At 40.4% G+C, this 20,010-nt stretch overlaps 1 protein-coding gene across 8 annotated transcripts in view; it reads left to right on the top strand.

The window, feature by feature from the left end:
• RYR2 (ryanodine receptor 2) overlaps nt 1-20,010 on the top strand; it is an 805,689-nt gene that overhangs the window by 216,815 nt on the left and 568,864 nt on the right. The window lies entirely within an intron of this gene.

Genomic DNA, 20,010 nt, shown 5'->3' with positions numbered 1-20,010 from the left:
CTGTGTTACACACAGACACTATCATGATCAGTTATCTGCTGGTTGCCTCTAAGTGGTCTCTAAGTGCTTTGAGTGCCCTTGTTGCCAACAGTTTTAGAATACTTAACTCAGCATGACCAACTTGTTCACATGCCAGTAGTGCATTTTATCTTCTCAGCCATTCTTCTTCCATTTTCTATGGTAATACCATGCATTTCCTTGGTATTTTGAGCTTAAAGATAGTCTCTCTGTTAAAGGGATATCATCCAATGTTTAAGTCTTGTCCTCGTGTCTAGTCTCAAGTGCGTCCTGGCAGTCCTCCATTTACTTAGGCAGTTCCCAGTCTTGTATTCCTCAAAGCCCCTCTTCCCTTCCCATTCTCAGTTGATTTCACTGAGAGAACAGAAGCAGTTGGAAGAGAACTTACACATCCTCGCACTCCTAAATCAGCCAAACTGCCAGCAACTTTACCTTTGCCCCCATCTGAGGCCACCACCTCTACCTGTTCTTTGATCCCAGGTGGAGATACACCTATCCCATCTCTTGTCCAAATCACTAACTTCTTATTTGATCTTTTCAGGATTATTTCCATCAGCATGTAAATATGTGATCATATCTCCTTACTGTCCCTCGAGTGTATCAAAGGCACTGTTGTTGGAACTTTCTCCTAGCTAGCCTATGATTTTCTCTGATTATGTTAGCAGAGGGGTCTTCCCTGTATAGCCCATTTAAAATACTGACTCTCGTTATTTCTCTCTCCTACCCTACTTTATTTTCTTTATACCAATTCCCCAACAGATGTGTGTGTGTATGCATATAGATACATTGTCTGTCCCCATTTTATTTCCACAAAGACAGGAGTTTTGTCTGTTTTGATCTTTTCTTTCCATAGTGCCCAAAATAGTGCCTGAAATATCACAGACACCCGCAGATACTTCGTTTTTTGACTTCATATCGTGTCCAGCTATTATACCATTCCTTTGGTCACCTTTGTAAATCAAGTCAAGAGTTGTCTGTACCTGATGCTCTACTTCTACTCTTCTCATTCAATCTTCAGTCCCCTCCATTCTGGATCTCTTCCCCACAGCTCCACTAAAATGGCCCTTGATCAGACCACCAATGAACACCACGTTGCCAAATGTAATGGCAATTCTAAACTGCCTTCTCACTCAACTTCCAGGTAACATTCTACCTGGTTGACTGTTTTTTCTCTTTGTAATCTGTTTAGATCAGTTGCCCCCTGATTTTCTTTCTACCTTAGAGGTCATTCTTTATAATTAGCCTTTATTGAATTCCTCCCCTCTTTCCAACCTCATAATGTTGGCTTGCACCAGGGTTCACTTGTAGATTGTCCTGTCTTTCGTTACCTATTCATTCCCTTAGTGATCTCAGCTGGTATCATGTCTTTATATATGTTCTTCACAGGGATGAGTCCTAAATATTTATCTTCAGCCATGACATTTTTCTTGAATTCCAGATTTGCATATCCAACTGCCAACTTGATATCTCACTTGGAAGAACATCATTACAAACCTAACTCATCTGAAGTTGGCTTCACATTCTCCTCCCCTATCACTAACTGTCTTTCCCCCAGTATTCCCCATTTCAGTTCATGGTACCACCATTTACCCAGTTGTTCCCACCTAAACCCTTCTAATTATTCTTTCTCCGATCGTTATCCCACATCAGCAATCCTGTCAATTCTATTTAAAAAAAAAAAAAAAATCTAGATTCTGACCTTTTCCGAGTGCTTCCACAGGTCACACCGTAATAGAAGCCATGATCATCTTTTACTTGGCCATAGTAACAACCTCTCATGCCCCTAGCATGGCAGCCTGAGTGGTTCTTTCAGAGTGGGAATGAGTCATGTCATTCCTCTGCTTGCAACTCTGTGGTTCCCAAGGTATTTGGACCAAACTCCAAAGCCCTTCTCAGTCCTCCGTGACCCTCTGGGTCTACCCTGCCATGTCTCTGCACTCATTTCCTCCTACTCAACTCAGCCCACCAGCCCATTTGTTCTTCCTGGAGCTGACTGAGACATTTCCTACCGCAGAGCTTTTGTGTTGGCTGCTCTTTCCTGCCTGGAATATTCTACAGGCTCACTCCCAGCTTTCTACCGTTCTTGGCTCAGTGTCCCCTCTTCAGAGAGGTCATTTGCAACCGCCTTGTAAGATATCCCCCTTGATCCTTTGGCCCTGTCGTTAGAATTGCTGGCTTTTATCACGAGCTGACATTACATTTTGTAACTATTCATTTACTTATTACCAATCTCCTCCCAAGTGTAAGCTCCATGGGTGTAAGAAATTGTTCTGTCTCGTTCACAGTCTTATGTGCTGAATGAATGAATTTAATTTTTACAAAAATAGAAATGAGGAAGTAACAAGTATTCATAGTCTTTTATATTCTGGTAATTATTTCCTGGGTACTTTGTTAAAATTATATTTTGATTAATACCTCGTGACAGTCCTCTAAGGTGGAGGTTTCAGAGAGGAAATCCCAGTGATTAGTAAAAGGAAAGCTGGAGAGCTGGGATTCAAACCCTGGGTGTATCTGTTGCAAAAGCAAATCTCTTTCCAGTTAATCCATATTCTTTCTTTATTATAAATTATAAAATAATGGTTGGGCGCAGTGGCTCACGCCTGTAATCCTAGCACTTTTGGGAGGCCGAGGTGGGCGGATCCCTTGAGGTCAGGAGTTTGAGACCAGCCTGGCTAACATGGTGAAACCCCATCTCTACTAAAAATACAACAATTAGCCGGGCATGGTGGCACGTGCCTGTAATCCCAGATACTCAGGAGGCTGAGGCAGGAGAATATCGCTTGTACCAGGAGAGGGAGATTGCAGGGAGCTGAGATCGTACCACTGCACTGCAGCCTGGGCGACAGAGCGAGACTCCGTCTCAAAAAAATAAAAAAATAAAAAAAGTGAAATAGTAAGTATACAGTGGATATTACAAATTATTATTACATGACTTATTTCTGTCTAATAGATGAGATCACTGAGGATGAAGTGACAGGTGAGTTACCTGGGGTCATGCCACTATGTCACTCATGATGGAAAAAGGACTTCAGAACCTGGTTCTGATTCAGCTTCAGTGGGCTCCTTTGTACAACTGCAAGATTTCTGCAATGCAGATACTTTGTGCGTCTCACTTTGAGCAACTTTTATGTTTTCCATCCATTATATTTTACCCCTCGTAAACTTGCAGAGGCTCACATTTGTAAGTTAAACACCAAGCTTTTCAAAAGCTAGTCCTGAAACTTGTATCATGATTTTGCTTCATGTCCAAGCTAACCTTTGATTTGTCTTGATAGTACCTGTGTAAACTGAATGAAAACAGCATTTGAACTGAAATTTGCTGTTTTGCTTGTACTTATTTTCTCCTGAGCCAATGTACAACCTAACTCTTACCAGGAATAGTTTATTGCTCAGGTATAGTTTGCTGGTTCATCTATTCATTTTCAGGCTAGAGAAAAGCCTTCAGCTGAAATATTTACCAATTGCAAGAAAAGTGAGGTAATTTACGGAAAGTCTATAAAAATATGGGAGTCATGGTGCCCAGTACACCGGATGATAGTCTACATGTTAATTAAAGAATTATGTTTATAATTAGCCTGAAAGAAGATAATTTAATTGGTTGGCCAATTACAGAAATAAATTGGAGACTGAAATTGCAAACTTATATTTCACTGTGTTTTTCAAAAGCACATCTATGAATTGATAGATAAACATTATGTTCATACATACAGAGCTATGAAACCCTTCTATAAACATGAAATTGGGGAGATACATGTCAAAACATATCCCAGAAATAAGATTAAAATTACTTCTGTGAATAATGCTATACCATGCTCCATGTTTGTGCTGAAAACTCATTGGTGTTTATTCTCCTATGATGGTATACTAAATATCTGTCCAGCTTACTGTTATTTTTTTAATTTAGTCTTGAGAATTTTCCCTGTGTTTGTGCAATACAAGAAAAAATACACTTGCTGAAGGTCATCGTGTTGTGCAATACAAGAAAGGACTATGTCTTCAAAATCACCTTATCTTGAAATAATAGATTGTGGATAGAGAGATTTAGATCTTGAAAATTGCTTCTAAAATTACTTTTCCATCTTTTCTTGTGCAATAGTTGGAGCTTATGCAATAAACTAGTCTTTTCAGCATCTCTCTTTAAAATGTGGTATTTTCAGTGTCCTTACTTAACATGGGATAATTGTACACAGTGGTTTTCTTTTCAGAATTTTAACATGGTTTGTATGATCTGAGTCTGGTATGGGTCTTGGAGAATGTCTACCACTTGTTTATTGTGGTCTCATTCTTTAGAGAGGAGGAGGATGGTTTTCAACATTCTAAAATATGCAAGCAACGGACACCAATATGTTATGTGTACTCTATACATATATTTATACTTACACATGGCTCTCATCTGCTCTGCTTAGATACTAAATATTTCAGAGTAGTATGAATAAATACATTTAATGTTTCATAGACACATAATATCTCACAGTTTGTAGAACAGACAGTGCTCTCTGGTGTAATTACCAGGCTGATCCTAAGGGGCCAGACTGTCTGGAACTTGCTTTCATCACTGAATACTTTGTGCTTATGGATAAACCAGGTGACAAGGAGATGCCTTGGAGTGCTAAATTCTGCATATCTCGATGTTTGATTTTAATTCTTTATGTGCTAATGGGAACACTCATTTTCTTTAATAGCCATTTCTTTGGGCCTATTCTACTTTAGGTATGAGAGGCTCAGGAAAACTTTTTTTTTTTTAGTCGGAGTCTCGCTCTGTCACCCGGGCTGGAGTGCAGTGGCTGGATCTCAACTCACTGCAAGCTCCGCCTCCCGGGTTTACGCCGTTCTCCTGCCTCAGCCTCCCGAGTAGCTGGGACTACAGGTGCCCGCCACCTTGCCCGGCTAATTTTTTGTAGTTTTTAGTAGAGACGGGGTTTCACCGTGTTAGCCAGGATGGTCTTGATCTGCTGACCTTGTGATCCGCCCGTCTCGGCCTCCCAAAGTGCTGGGATTAGGAAAACTTTCTTATCCTCACCACACATATTATGATGAAGTTTACCCAGAGTCTTCATAAGTGAGCAGTCTTCAATGCCAACTGGGAAATTCAGATCATTCAGAACTGGGAACGTAGGCATACATTTGATTCATGCTATTTTTTAAGTGGAAAAGAGAAACAGGTACATTTTTGTTGATGTTACTGTTTGGTGAATGTATCTGTCGATGTTAATCTCATCTCACATGGAACAGACACTGAATTTGAATGTCTGAAATATGTCCACTCTTTTTAGATCTGATGTTTGTACTCATATGCCAACTTTCTTATGATAATTGTCAAATTAAATGCTTAATTCTGATAGCTACTTCCGCTAGTGGATTCCACATAGATGACATCTATTTTCCAAGCCATGTTAGGCTCTTCAATTCTTTTTATGTTTTTTTAAAAGTTAAAACATTTCAGGACCTTACTTAATTTAGAGGATTTATAACATAGGAGCAAAAAAATTTCCTTTGCCTCCTGGTTTCTGGGAATCTTTCTTTCTTTGCTTAGTATTTATCAAGAAGTATAGTTTGCCATCACTACATATTAGATGACATTCATGAGGGCAGTTTCAATTTTTTTCACACATTTTGAAATCCAATTTCACTAGACAATAGATGCAATCTATCATGATACTGAAATGAATTTTTCATGTGATTATATGGGCACATTGATCCTGACTACATCAGTTCTTTTGTGATTGGCACTCGATTGATTACAGGATTGTATCTGCATCCACAAATTATTTGTGTGATGTTCTAGTTATGCTGCTTGCTATACCTGTGTGTGTGTGTGTGTGTGTGTGTGTGAGTTTAGCTTTTCTTTAGTAATTTCACAGTTCTACTATTCTGTGGCCTGCCAAGGGGGACACAGGAGTGTGGCAGGGGGAGAAGTCAGCCAGGTGGTTTGGAGTTTATTCCTTGACAGTCTTTAGAATTGCCTGTTGATGTGGTTTGGCTGTGTCCCCACCCAAATCTCATCTTGAATTGTAGCTCCCATAATTCCCACATGTTGTGGGAGGGACTCAGTGGGAGATAATTGAATCATGGGGGCGATTTCCCCCATACTATTTTGGTGGTAGTGAATAACTCTCATGAAATATGATGATTTTATAAGGGGAAACCCATTTCGCTTGTCTCACATTTTCTCTTGTCTGCCGCCATGTAAGATGTGCCTTTTGCCTTCTGCCATGATTGTGAGGCCTCCCTAGCCACATGGAACTGTAAGTCCATTGAACCTCTTTTTCTTTATAAATTACTCAGTCTCTGGTGTGTCTTTATCAGCAGCGTGAGAATAGACTAATACAGTAAGTTGGTACCAGGAGTGTGAGAACAGACTAATATACCTGTGTATGGTGATTATAGAAAGGTAACCAAATTTTCATCAGTAGATTACCATTTCAAAGCTCCCTACAAAGTCACCACCTTCTTGCCTGCATCTGGGGCTGGCTGTGCCCTTGACTCCTTCACCTTCCTTGGTTCTCTGCTGCTGCTCTTAATTATTCCGTTTCCTGGATTTTAGGGTAACATGGAAACTTGTGAAAGCAGTAATTGAAGAGGAAGACACTTTGCTGACTTCTAAGCCAACGACTTTGTTTTATCAAGTACTTTAATGAATTCCAAAGGATGTGGCAGATGTTAATGCATTCATTCTTCCTACAATAGCCCAAAAAAGTAGGCTTAACTCTAGTATTTTTCCATCTCTAAAATGCAAAGTGAGCAAGGTCGCTTTCTCGTCTTCTGTGTTGATCTCCCTCTTCCACTCTTTTTTCTCCTTTACCAAAAATTTGAGATTTACTTTAGACTGCCCTTCCTTAGTCTAAATTTTAATTACCGACTAAATTTTAATTACCTGTTCATAATATATCCAACCTTCTCTTTCTCACCTCACCATTGCATCTCACTCCTCCATTCAAACCAATTTGCTTGGCATTTTCTGTAAATTTGTTTTTCATGTAGTTTTGTTGTCATTGACACTATTCAGCGTGCATATGATAAGTCTAGAGTCTGTTCACTTTAGCTGTAGCCCACCATCTAAAGATATTTAGGAAATCACAGGACAGTACTTTGTCTTTTAGTGCAGTGATTTGATATCACTGTAGGAGACAAGATAGCCTTGAGGCTAGGAACATAGATTTTGGAGTTGTGTGGGCCCAGATTGAAGCCTCATTCGACCACCTGCGCATCCATGAGCAAATGGTTTACTCTTACAATGGTTCTTTTTGCTCATCTGTAGAGTAAAACCATAATAATAGTAATAATACTTAACTCATAGAGCTCTTCATTTCTTAGCCATTGACCATCGCTTCTGTGCCAGATGCTGTGCTATATGACAGGTATAAATTGATAAATAAAACTAACATGAACCTCCCTTTGCGATTTCATTGAAATAATGCATAGTACCTGGGAGTAGATGCTTAATGATACACCTAGGAAGGAGGTAGTTCTAGAATGTAATCAATGGTAGCTCCTTTCCCTTTTAAAGGTATAGAAAGTATCTTTCATTCTTTTTTTTTCAAATAGAGGATTGAATATCTACTATGTGCTGGGTAGCAGGGATGCAGTATCAACAAGGTCGGCAGTCCTTCATGCAGTGTGCATACTTCTGTTCCAGAAGACAGTGAACAAGGAAACAGTTGAGTAAACTAAGCAGTTATAGAGTGTGATGCATGTTATGAAGGAACTGGAGAGATAATGATGGGAAGGAAGGTAGGATGGGAAGGAAAGGAGAGGGCTAATAAGGTAAGACCTTAAAAATGGGACACAGCAGGGTTTGCAAAGATCTGGAGGAAGAACAAGGACCAAAGGCCTTGAGGTAGAAAAGGGCTTTGTGGCTGGGCACGGTGGCTCACACCTGTAATCCCAGCACTTTGGGAGGCCAAGGCGGGTGGATCACCTGAGGTCAGGAGTTGGAGACCAGCCTGGCCAAAATGTTGAAACCCCGTCTGTACTAAAAATATTAAAAAATTAGCCAGGTGTGGTGGCGGGTGCCTGTAATCCCAGCTACTTGGGAGGCTGAGGCAGGAGAATCCTTTGAACCCAGGAGGTGGAAGTTGCAGGGAACATAGATCGTGCCATTGCACGCCAGCCTGGGTGGCAAAAGTAAGACTCCATCTAAAAAAAAAAAGAAAGGAAAGAAAAGGGCCTTGCACATCTGAGGAACAAAATAGAGGTATGTGTGGCTGGATTGTAGTGAGTAGAGTGCAGAATGACATGAGAAGGTGTTGTAGACTTGTAGACGGAGGAGGAAATAGATCATGCAATATGTCTGGTGGATCGTGAGAAGCTGACTTCCACTATGGCCGGGGTGATGTCAGGGCAGGTAACCGGACTACAGGCAGTCAGGACGAGGAAGTCATCAGGATGCTGCCCAGGTATCTGGCATTCATTACTGTTTGCTTGGCAGTGCCACTTATCAAGATAAGGAACTATGGGGGATGGCAAAATTTGGGGTAATAGATCTATTAAAATGTGGTCATTATTGGTGGCTATTCATAAAACAAAGGCATATCTATATCTTCTTTTATGTACCTCTTGGTTTCTGTGACATTTAAGAAAAGCATTCAAGACTTTCTCTGAAGATGTCTCAAGTTTTTATTTTTGCTACATGTTAGTTGGCAGGAAGCTAAAAGTCCAGGTCACTAAAGATTGCTTATGACCTGTGAGGACAGCACAGAGTGAGACTGAATTGGTTGGTTGACAACAGTCAGACTGTTACAGAATGCTAAGGGGTTAATTAACTTAGAGTTTATTGGTGCAGTATACTTGCTCAGCACTGATGGATTTCCTGATTTAGTGTATTAAAGATGAAAAAGTAAAGTTCCTTTCTGATAGGAGTGTTTATTTCTACTGAACTGGGACTAGAAAAGCATTGATGAAATGTTTATATATTCAGAGCAACATTCTGCCTTCTGCCTTCTGCTTGGCCAGCTGCCATCTCCGACTGTTGGAAATAAAGTGAGAGGTCTGACGTCATCTTGATGGTGTCTGGTATTTGGGTGTTTCTGTCTAGCTTCCTTTGGCTGACATTACCAAGGCACATTGTTAATACTGGCCTCACAGGCCATAATCTCTTACGTGTCATTTTGTATTTAAACTTTTGCATAAGAGTCATCAGCACAGAACAACAGATTACTTCTGTAGCAATATTAGTTTTGAGATAAAAAAAAAAAAAGATACTACTGGACCAGGCATGGTAGCTCACACCTGTAATCCCAGCACTTCGGGAGGCCAAGGCGGGCAGATCACCTGAGGTCAGGAGTTCAACACCAGCCTGGCTAACATGGTGAAACTCCATCTCTACTAAAAATACAAAAATTGGCCAGGCGTGGTGGTGTGTGCCTGTAATCCCAGCTACTCAGGAGTCTGAGGCAGGAGAATTGCTTGAACCTAGGAGGCAGAGGTTGCAGTGAGTCGAGATCACGCCACTGCACTCTAGCCTGGGCAATAGAGTAAGACTCTGTCTCATTAAAAAAAAAAAAAACAACACAAAACAAAAAACAAACCGAGAGAGAGAGAGAGATACTACTGTCACCTTGTATAAAACCACATACACAGCATAGTTAAGCCTACTAATGAAATATCCTGTCGTTTCCTGTGTTTAATAGTAGGCTAGAGAGAGGCCTATACAGTAAACATGTAAAAGGTACAGTTAATTTCTCTGCTTGAATTTGCACATGGGAGGAATTCTCTTTTCTTCTTTTGCCCTTTTCACAGAACCATAAAATGTGAGGGCTGTAGGGACCTTGGAGGACATCCAGTTCATCCACTGGTGGGGAACTGAAGACTAGATAGTTACACTGTAGTTCAAGTGCGATCATATCACTGCAATTAAAACTATGAGAACACTAGATTATTCTGTAGTGCCACCACATTATGTATATGACTCACCGTCAAGTAACAGATGCCCCTTATATTGATGTGATCAATCACAGCACTTCTCTTAGAGTCTGTGGGTGATTGGTCACTGCATATTGGTTTTTAGTTCATGCACAGAAGACAAAGTGTGTAGTGGTGTTACCTTCTTGTCCCCCAGTGATTCAAGATTTACAAAAAATGAATACGTGGAAATTGGCTAACACAGATGAAAGTACATCAAAGAAACAAAAAGTGATAACATTGGGAACCGAAATTCCAATTGAACATAAAAGAGTTCTAAAAGGATGACCTGGCTATGGAATCATGACAGTCCTGACCTTTGACCCCCTGTAAATACACACCCAGAGGAACTTAGCGGAAGTGAGCTTATTGGCGTGTACAAGGAAAATGACTGTGACCAATAGGATGTAAGTGTTCCAGAGTAAATGACGCCAGTTGAAAAACTTCACATTAAAGAACTCTCAGAGATATATCAGCACGTTGAAAGCACAAAGGAGAATATTCCTGAAGCTGATTCAAATGTAGTAGCATGACGATTTGTCCAGGGGTAGCAGTGATGCTCACTCCACTGGGATGGTTATATTGTGGGATGAGTGAAGGCAGGTCACAAGTGTTTTACAAAGAAATAAAACACTTTGGTGGTGTGTGTGGCTCACACCTGTAATCTCAGCACTTTGGGAGGCCGAGGTGGGCGGATCACTTAAGCCCAGGAGTTCTAGACCAGCTGGAGCAACATGGCGAGACCCTGTCTCTACAAAAAATAAAATAAAATAAAATAAGAAATAAAACACTTTAATTCTCAATGTTTCCAATCTTCTAAATTATAGTGTACTAAATACATTTAGTTTTACTATTTAGAAAGTTTTTTCTATACATTTATAAACCATAGGGTGTTTGTAATGTTTGGACAAAAATTCTTAAAGGTCACGGAACAATGATAAACAATGTGAATTTTCCCAGAGCTTGTCTGAAGACAGTCATTTTTATGGTCCTGTACTAGAATGCAAATTGAGGACTGCCTGTATTTTAAATGAGTAACTATAGACTCAGTGAAAGTCCAAAAATATTGGGTTCTTTTATTTGGAATTAGCTTATTCTATTAACTACTTATTTGCTTTAAGGAAAAAAAAATAGCATAGATAACATTTTATTTGTCTGTATGACATAAATGTCAAAAGTAATGATGGGATAAATGAGATCAACTTGTAAGCACTTATCACCATGCCTGCAACATAATTGCCACTCGATAAATGCAACACATATCTAGAATTTGATCATTTCTCTCTACTTCCACCGCTACCATTCTGGTTTGAGTCACCACCTCCCTCCCTGAATGGTTGCAGTGACCCATCTTGGGTAACTGCTTCTTCCTTGCCTTTCTACACTCTGCATTTAGTACACGACCCAGTGGCTCCCCATTTACCCCAGTAAAATCCAAAGGTCTTACACTGACATCAAGGCTTTCCATGGTCTGGGCCCATTATTTCTGATCTCATCTCCCACCCACTTCCCCTAGCTTACTCTGCTCTAGGTGCAAATTTCCCGATGATGCTGAGACCGTGCTTTCCTGCCTAGGGGGCTTTCACCAGCTTTCCCTCTCCCCGGATTGCTCCTCCTCCACATCGTCATTGGGTCAATTTCTCATTCCTTCTTAAAGTCTTTGCTCAAAAGTCACCCCCTCAATGAGGCCCTGGCAATTCTGTTGATAACCTCAACTTCCCCCAGCCCAGTAGCAGTTCTGATTGCCTTATAGTGTTCTTTTTGTCTTTCCATAGAACTTTTCACCTTCTAAGATTTTCAGATTTTTAGTTTACTTTTTAAAATTCATCCTCTTCTCTTGCTAGAATGCAAACCTAATGAGTTCAGGGATCTTTTGTTTGTTAGGCAATTTAGCTCTTATAATATTTCCTACCATGTATTGCATCTGAGTGAATAGCTTTTACATGATGAATGACTATTTGAAAAAAACTGTTGATGTTTGAGAATTGTTCTCCATTCTGTACTGTTCCAGCAGACTTGGCAACAGTGATTGTAGAAATCATGTCTTATTTACTCATCACAAAATTGTCAGAATCCAGTATTCCAGTTCTGGCCTTTCTTCCATAAATATTAGATCTCTGTTCTAAAGAGTTTTTTTTGTTTGTTTGAGATGGAGTTTCGCTTTTGTTGCCTAGGCCAGAGTGCAATGGCATTCTCTTGGCTCACTGCAACCTCCACCTCTTGGGTTCAAATGATTCTCCTGCCTTAGTCTCCTGAGTAGCTGGGATTACAGGCACACATCATCATGCCCAGCTAATTTTTTGTATTTTTAGTAGAGATGGAGTTTCACCATGTTGGTCAGCCTAGGCTCAAACTCCTGATCTCAGGTGATCCACCTGCCTCGGCCTCCCAAAGTGCTGGGATTACAGGCGTGAGCCTCTGCGCTTGGCCAAGAGTTTTAAAGTCACAGGAAATACAGAAAGGAATTCAACTTAACATATATTGACTGAACGTTTTCTATGTACAGTTGTCTAAAATGGATAATTATTAACTTAGGTTTTCACTAAATCATTTATTTTCCTCAAGCCACTGGTTTCCGTGGAGTTTAAGCCGATGTGCTGGAGAGATAACCACAGGATAAGATACATATAGTGAGCTTTCTGAGTTGATGCTAATTATGGAAAAATTCTCAGGACATAACTTAGAGGACCAGTTACACAAGTCTAAACCTGGAAAAAAATCTCAGAAGACAAGAAGAGTAAGAGCTTAGGGAAAATACTTGGCATGATGTGAGAGATTTTTTTTTTTTTTTTTTAAATGACCAGAGCTATTAAGACTATTCATTGAGTTTTCAAGAGTATAATATATGATTGATTTGTTTGGAATATGTACACAAAGAGCATTGTTGTACTTAAAATAGGGGAAAAAGAAGGGACTGCGTTGCTTTTTTCCAGTGATGCATTGGGTTTTATATTGATGCTGTGGATGCTTATGATACATTAAAATTTGTCACAGCAATGATAGACAGGATCGGTAATTTTCCTCCAATATTGCCCTATTTCCTGGCTGCATGAAACCATGAAATCACTTAATGGGATCATACAATACCAGCTTTGATTGGAAATTAAATAAGATCTTACCTTGGCAGTTCTAAAAAGAGACTGTGTCTGTCAGCATGGCATCACATATTTATGAATAATCTTAAGGTGGATTGTGATAAGCAATCACTTATTGAGTTCATTACATTTGCAGGCACAGTGCTAGACAATAGAGATATACTGGTGAACAAAACAGATCTTGTTCCTGCTCTCACACAGATCCTGATACTATTGGAACCCATAGAAATGGACAGAATTAGGTCTAAGTAACTGCAAAGAAGTGATTTCTGTCTGCAAGTAACATCATTATCATGGTTTATGAATTCTGTTCCTTGTTATTAAATATCAGTTAGGAAATTGATGTGCAAGTGGCATGGGGAGATACTAAATAAAATGCGTAGGCTCACCCTTGAATGCTTCAAGATGTTTGTACGGCCGGGCGCGGTGGCTCAAGCCTGTAATCCCAGCACTTTGGGAGGCCGAGACGGGCGGATCACGAGGTCAGGAGATCGAGACCATCCTGGCTAACACGGTGAAACCCCGTCTCTATTAAAAATACAAAAAACTAGCCGGGCGAGGTGGCGGGCGCCTGTAGTCCCAGCTACTCGGGAGGCTGAGGCAGGAGAATGGCGTGAACCCGGGAGGCGGAGCTTGCAGTGAGCTGAGATCCGGCCACTGCACTCCAGCCCGGGCGAAAGAGCAAGACTCCGTCTCAAAAAAAAAAAAAAAAAAAAAAAGATGTTTGTACGGAAGGAATGGAGTATCTTTTGTTTGATTCTTATTTGTTGTAATGGAAAGGCAGAAACCCCTCTAAATGCTACCCCCCTTGTTGGGATCGAATTGGATTAGAGGTCATCTATCCACTCATTTAACAGATATTTTTTGATTGAGTGCTTCCTGTGAGCCAGCATTCTTACAGGCTTTGGTGATCACCATTAGTAAAAGTGACAATGTCCTTTCCCTTACAGAACTTGCATTCTAGTGGGGGAGGCTCAGAAAAAGTTTAAAAAAGCAAATAGCATATAATATAGTGTCAGGTAGTGATAATAAAGGGGAAAAATTAGGACAAGGGACTCAGCGTGATAGGAGCTGCTATTTTAGATAGGGCGACTGTGGAAGTGGTTTTCCGTGTGTGTGACCTCACAGGTTTGTGAGCAGCAGTCAAGCTAGCTTTGCTCAGAATTACTAAATGTACAGACACACACACACACACACACACATACACACATACACACACACACACACGAGCATGCACATAGGCTTTCCCATAATTCACCCCTCAACATGTCCCCCTCTTCCACTGTTGCCACCCCTGCTATCCCTAAGCTTTGGGCTTTCTCTGTCTCCTGCTTTCTACATCTGCTGATTCTTTGAAGGTTTTCTATTTTCTTTCTCCTGTTCTGGGATCAACCGGTGTACTGTCTGGCCAAGTTTGAGGTCGCTAGGCATCCCTGAATGCCTTATCTACTTTCTTTGCTAAGTAAGGCTTGTATATGTCTGCATTGTAGCCACAGTTTCTCATTTAGCCAATCCTCAGTAAGATGATTTGGGGAAGTCAACATTTCTTCGCTATTGAGAAAGATCTCATGTTGAACTTTGTTTTTGAACTGCAATGTCCAAAGTGGGCAATTCAGTGAAAGGGTAGTGCTGATTTAGTGCTATTAACTTATTACAAATTTTGGGCATTGTTTGTTCTTATTCATTCATTCAACTACTATTGATTGACGCCCTTTTATATACCTGACATTATGCTAGATACTGGGGCTATAATTCTAGGTAATAACAGACTCGGTTTTATTATTATTATTATTATTATTTGAGATGGAGTCTCGCTGTTGTCACCCAGGCTGGAGTACAGTGGCACAATCTTGGCTCACTGCAACCTCCGCCTCCTGGGTTCAAGCAATTCTCCTGCCTCAGCCTCCTGAGTAGCTGGGTTTACAGGCACCCACCACTATGCCCGGTTAATTTTTGTATTTTTTTTCTTAAGTAAAGATGGGGTTTCACCATGTTGGCCAGGCTGGTCTTGAACTCCTGACCTCAGCTGATCCACCTGCCTCGGCCTCCCAGAGTGCTGGGATGTGAGCCATTGCACCCGGCCCAAACTCAGTTTAATAATCAGACATTAATAATTACACAAATGAACGCCTAATGACAATTGAAGAAACTAAAGGAAACATACAATGTATGGGAGCGCAAAACAAAAGAATTAGTAGTCTGGCGGGTCTAATCTCAACACAGCCTTGAAAGGATGCCTGGGTTGAAGTTTGAAAGATGGATAAGTGTTAACTAGAGAAGAGAGATAGGGGTTTAATAGTGCATGCAAAAGTCCTGTAGGAGCAAAGGGATGAAGGAAGGTTGGTTGGAGATATCAGGCTGATGCCAGACTATACAGTGTATAGCCTTGTAGGCTGAAGGATTTTTTTTTTTTTTTATTGTTTGTTTGTTTTTTGAGATGAAGTCTTGCTCAGTTGCCCAAGCTGGAGCACAGTAGCACAATCTTGGCTCACTGCAACCTCTGCTTCCTGGGTTCAAGAGATTCTCCTGCCTCAGCCTCCCAAGTAGCTGAGACTACAGGTGCACACCACCACACCCAGCTAATTTTTGTATTTTTAGTAGAGAGGGGGTTTCACCATGTTGGCCAGGCTGGTCTCGATCTCCTGACCTCAAGTGATCCACCCGCTGGGCCTCCCAGAGTGCTGGGATTACAGGTGCGAGCTACTGCGCCCGACCGGCTCAAGGATTTTTTGGCTTTTATCTTTAGAGCAATTGGAAACCATTGAAGGGTTTTAAGCCAGCACCCCATACAGTACAGATTGATGGTGTGGCCTCAAGCTAAAGCTCCTTGGAAGGGAGTTTGCAGTGTGGAGAACCATTCAGTGGATTTTAAAGATGTCAAAATGAGAGATGATTGTAGCTTGGACTAAGGTGGTGAGAAATGGATGGATTGGAAAAGTATTGATAGAGTAGAACCCACAGGACTTGGTAACTCCAAGGTGGATGTCACCCTTATGTAAGTGCTTCCATTTATCTAATTGCTCATGAGGTTTCTTGTAAGTGGTTGGTTATTTATTATTTCATCCAGAATTTGTATAAAGAAAGATCAATACATTTGTTTCTTCAAGTTTGTTTAGTAAAGGATGAATATTCAAGGGTACTTTTAGTCTTTATGGGCCAAGGTAAAAAAAATGATGGTCATCATGTGCATTTAAGCACTGAAACACTATTGGTACACGCAGCCAAAATGCAAAAGCAGGACATATGAATTACAAGTCTGCACCTCAGGGGCTGCACAGCAAATACTAATTCAGAAGATGCCTTATGACCCAGGAAAACATACTTTAATTAATATCTGTATTGTTCTGTCAGGTAGGTTAACCCTCTGGATCACATCAGTATTTGGCAGTGTTGATCTTTATTGTTGGAATAGAAACTAGATTGTGTGTGTGTGTGTGTGTACATGTATGTGTGAGCACGTGTGCATGTACACAATATCCTCATGTATACTTAATATATATGTTACCTACTAGATGTATTACATATGGATAGTAATAAATAGAAAACATTAAGCTATTTATCAAAACCTCTCAAATGCCTGCTCTGCATGCTGTCAGACCACAGTGATTCTGGAGAGGAAGTATGCTTTGAGATGAATGATGGGTTAATTAAAGGCAACTGGCAGGTGGCTTGTGAATTGGTGTTTGGTTCATTAAGTGTTCGGTATATTTTACTTTCTGTCCAAAGGGAACCCTTTGCTTACTGGAAAGTAAAATAAAAGCAGCTTCTGGGTAAACTGTCAAAAGCTTTGATGAGTATGTCGGATTAGATTCTATCATTCAAAGTTGAACCATGATTGAAAGCTGTAGCTATAGCCTCTCTCCTTGGTGGTATAGCAGAACTCTCCTGAACTTAATATTGCTTCATTACCAGGCACTCTATCATACAGTGTTAAGGCACTGGATTGAAGTGAAACTTTGTATAAGTGAGCTGGTCTCATACGTTGGATAGTATAGCTTAATATAGTATTTAAATCCATTCCTTTCCCTTAGATCATTGGCATGTCTTACATACTAATGGGCCTCTCCACATGAGATTTAATTTCTGATTTGTCCAAAGTACCTGGGCTTATTTTAATATTTGACTGTTAAAGATTGTCTTCAAACTCCTATAGGTTTCCTATATCATATATCAAAAAGATACTCATATCTGGCTGGGCGCAGTGGCTCATGCCTGTAATCCTGGCACTTTGGGAGGCCGAGGTGGGTGGATTGCCTGAGCTCAGGAGTTTGAGAACAGCCTGGGCAACATAGTGAGACCCTGTCTCTACTAAAAATACAAAAAATGAGCGGGGCGTGGTAGTGCTCGCCTATAGTCCTAGTTACTTGGGAAGCTGAGGCAGGAGAATCACTTGAAGCCAGGAGGCAGAGGTGGCAGTGAGCTGGGATCGTGCAACTGCACTCCAGCCTGGGTAACAGAGTGAGACTCTGCCTCAAGAAAAGAAAAGAAAAAAAAACTTCATATCTTTCTTAGGATCTATATATTTTCTGGGTCCCTTTCTGAGCCCTAGATCCTCAGAGTGTGGTTCGTACTTGAGAGCTTGTTAGAAATGCACAATCAGTCCCACTCAAGACTTTCCCAATCAGAATCTGCATCTTAGCAGGATCCATGGGCGATAGGATGCACCTTACAGATTGAGAAGCACTTTTATACATAACATACATGGTAAAAATCAATTGAGTCTCTAGAAGCTGTGTGGGATTACAGACTGAATTATCTGAATCTAATTCAGGTGAATTAGGTTTAGTGATCAATTTCTGGAAATATGTCTGATAAGCCATCTGTGAGTAACAAGTTACTTTATGCCCCATTTTCCTCATCTAGATAAGTGTGGGTCATCTTTATACCACGGGGGTATCGTGGGGATTAAATAAGTTAATGCCAGGATGGGCATTCACTGTACCTTTTGTGAAGATGGTGTGCCTTCTCTTCTTCCGGGGCTTACTGAGTGAGCTCTGTTACTCCCACTTGTCCCATATGCCTGTGATTTTGTTTTTACCTAGTCTTGCTGTCTTCTCTTATTCTCATTCCCAAACTGTCTTTAGTTCATAATTAATTATGTATTAAATTGTATTTAAATAGCCTCCAGCATCCAAAGGAGTAAGAGTGTAGTTACTTACCCAAGAGTGTAGTTTGCATGTTAGAGTTAGTTCCATAGGGTAGGTAAGACAAAATAGTAAAAGCCTCTGGGGATTTCATAAGGCACTGAGCACACCAGCACCATTTTTGGTTCTTTTGTTTTAATTACACTACGTATTTGGAACACAATATAGCTTCAATCTTGCAGATTATATAAGCTCCAAAGTACTTCACGATTGTTTTTATTATAACCACAGTGCACATGAATTTATATTCAGATGTACCCTATCCTATGAGAAAAATGCTATTTTTTTAGCAAATGATGTTTTAAAGAAAACAAATGAATGTTCACTGGAAATCTGTGAGCACCTGGAGCATCAGTTAGGAGGTGGTTGTTAAAAATATTGGGTTTTGCCTGTGGCTGGTGCTATAAGCTATGCTATTAAATATTGCTGCTACCATATAGGAAATAAAGGCAAATACAAAGCATTACAAGGACTTAAAATACAAATTAGAGTGGTGCCTTTCCAATTTATATGGCATATTCTTTTTTTTTTTTTTTTTTTTTTTTTGAGATGGAATTTCGCCCTTGTTGCCCAGGCTAGAGTGAATGGCAGGATCTCAGCTCACTGCAACCTCTGCCTCCCAGGTTCAAGCAATTCTCCTGCCTAAGCCTCCTGAGTAGCTGGGATTACAGGCATGTACCACCACACCCGGCTAATTTTTGTATTTTTAGTAGAGATGGGGTTTCTCCATGTTGGTCAGGCTGGTCTCGAGCTCCCAATCTTAGGTGATCCTCCCGTCTTGGCCTCCCAAAGTGCTGGGATTACAGGTGTGAGCCACCACGCCCAGCCATATAGCATATTCTTTAGGTTAGCTAAAAAAAAACTTGCTGTCTGCTTTTGAGGCTTTATTCTCATCACCTATGCCCTGCCATACTACTTTGGTGAAGGGCTTCTAGAATATACTTGTGTATCTGTTTTCTGTCTAATGAGAAGAGTTGATGATTATATTGCTTTTTTACTACTCTGTTATGTTTTCCTTTGTTTCTTTGAGGTTGAGATGTCAAAACACGTAAATGGTCAGACTTTTTAGGCCCTTGCCACATAGAACCTGTATTTTCCATTTACTTACTGTGCATTTCGTGCCTTTTGTATGGTAGTCATTATGTAAGGTGCTTTATCGGATTTACTTCATCATTTTAGAAATTCAGTACTTCGCCTCACATCATATAACCTGGTACATGGTGAGCTGGGATGGGAATCCAGATCTTGCTTGTTCTACAGTTCGTGATTCCTGCAGCACTCGCACTGCCTGTATTGAGTCCTCCTAATTTTCATCTTTCCCCATGTGCAGTTTCTTCAGTAACCTTGCTTAACTAATTGATTGGAAACCTGTTTTGGCTTTCAGAGGACTGAAATAAGAAATTGTCTCTCCATGCATTTTTAAGCAACCCAGGATCCTTTCAGATGTGATCAAGCAACTAATGCGTGGTTGAACTAAGATGACTTTTGCCATCACTTTGAACTGAGAAAGTTCCGTTATTGACCTGTTTTCCTGTGTGAGTTTTGAAATGACACGTGTGCCTGCTATTAGAATCTGTTCCATTCTTGATACTTGGTGTCCTAGAAATGTGTCAGACAATTTCTTGTTAATTTTATGACTAAAATAGCGATCATAATATGAAAATCCTGTATTTTACTTTTATTTGTTCAGGTTGCCTCTGGGGATCAGTCAGTACAATCAGAAAACTGCTGATTGCCTTGAGTGGCTGTAGCTCCCCCCTCTTCTCCCCCACCCAATTGCCTTTTTGCAAATAAAAAGTACATTAGGGACTGATTCTGTAGGGGTTTCTTTTGGTGGTTTTTTTTGACAGTAG

The sequence above is a fragment of the Trachypithecus francoisi genome, unplaced genomic scaffold, assembly GCF_009764315.1.
Source record: "Trachypithecus francoisi isolate TF-2019V2 unplaced genomic scaffold, Tfra_2.0 Lachesis_group5, whole genome shotgun sequence".
In the NCBI taxonomy this organism is placed as follows: domain Eukaryota; kingdom Metazoa; phylum Chordata; class Mammalia; order Primates; family Cercopithecidae; genus Trachypithecus; species Trachypithecus francoisi.
This window is presented reverse-complemented; position numbering and strand designations above follow the sequence as displayed.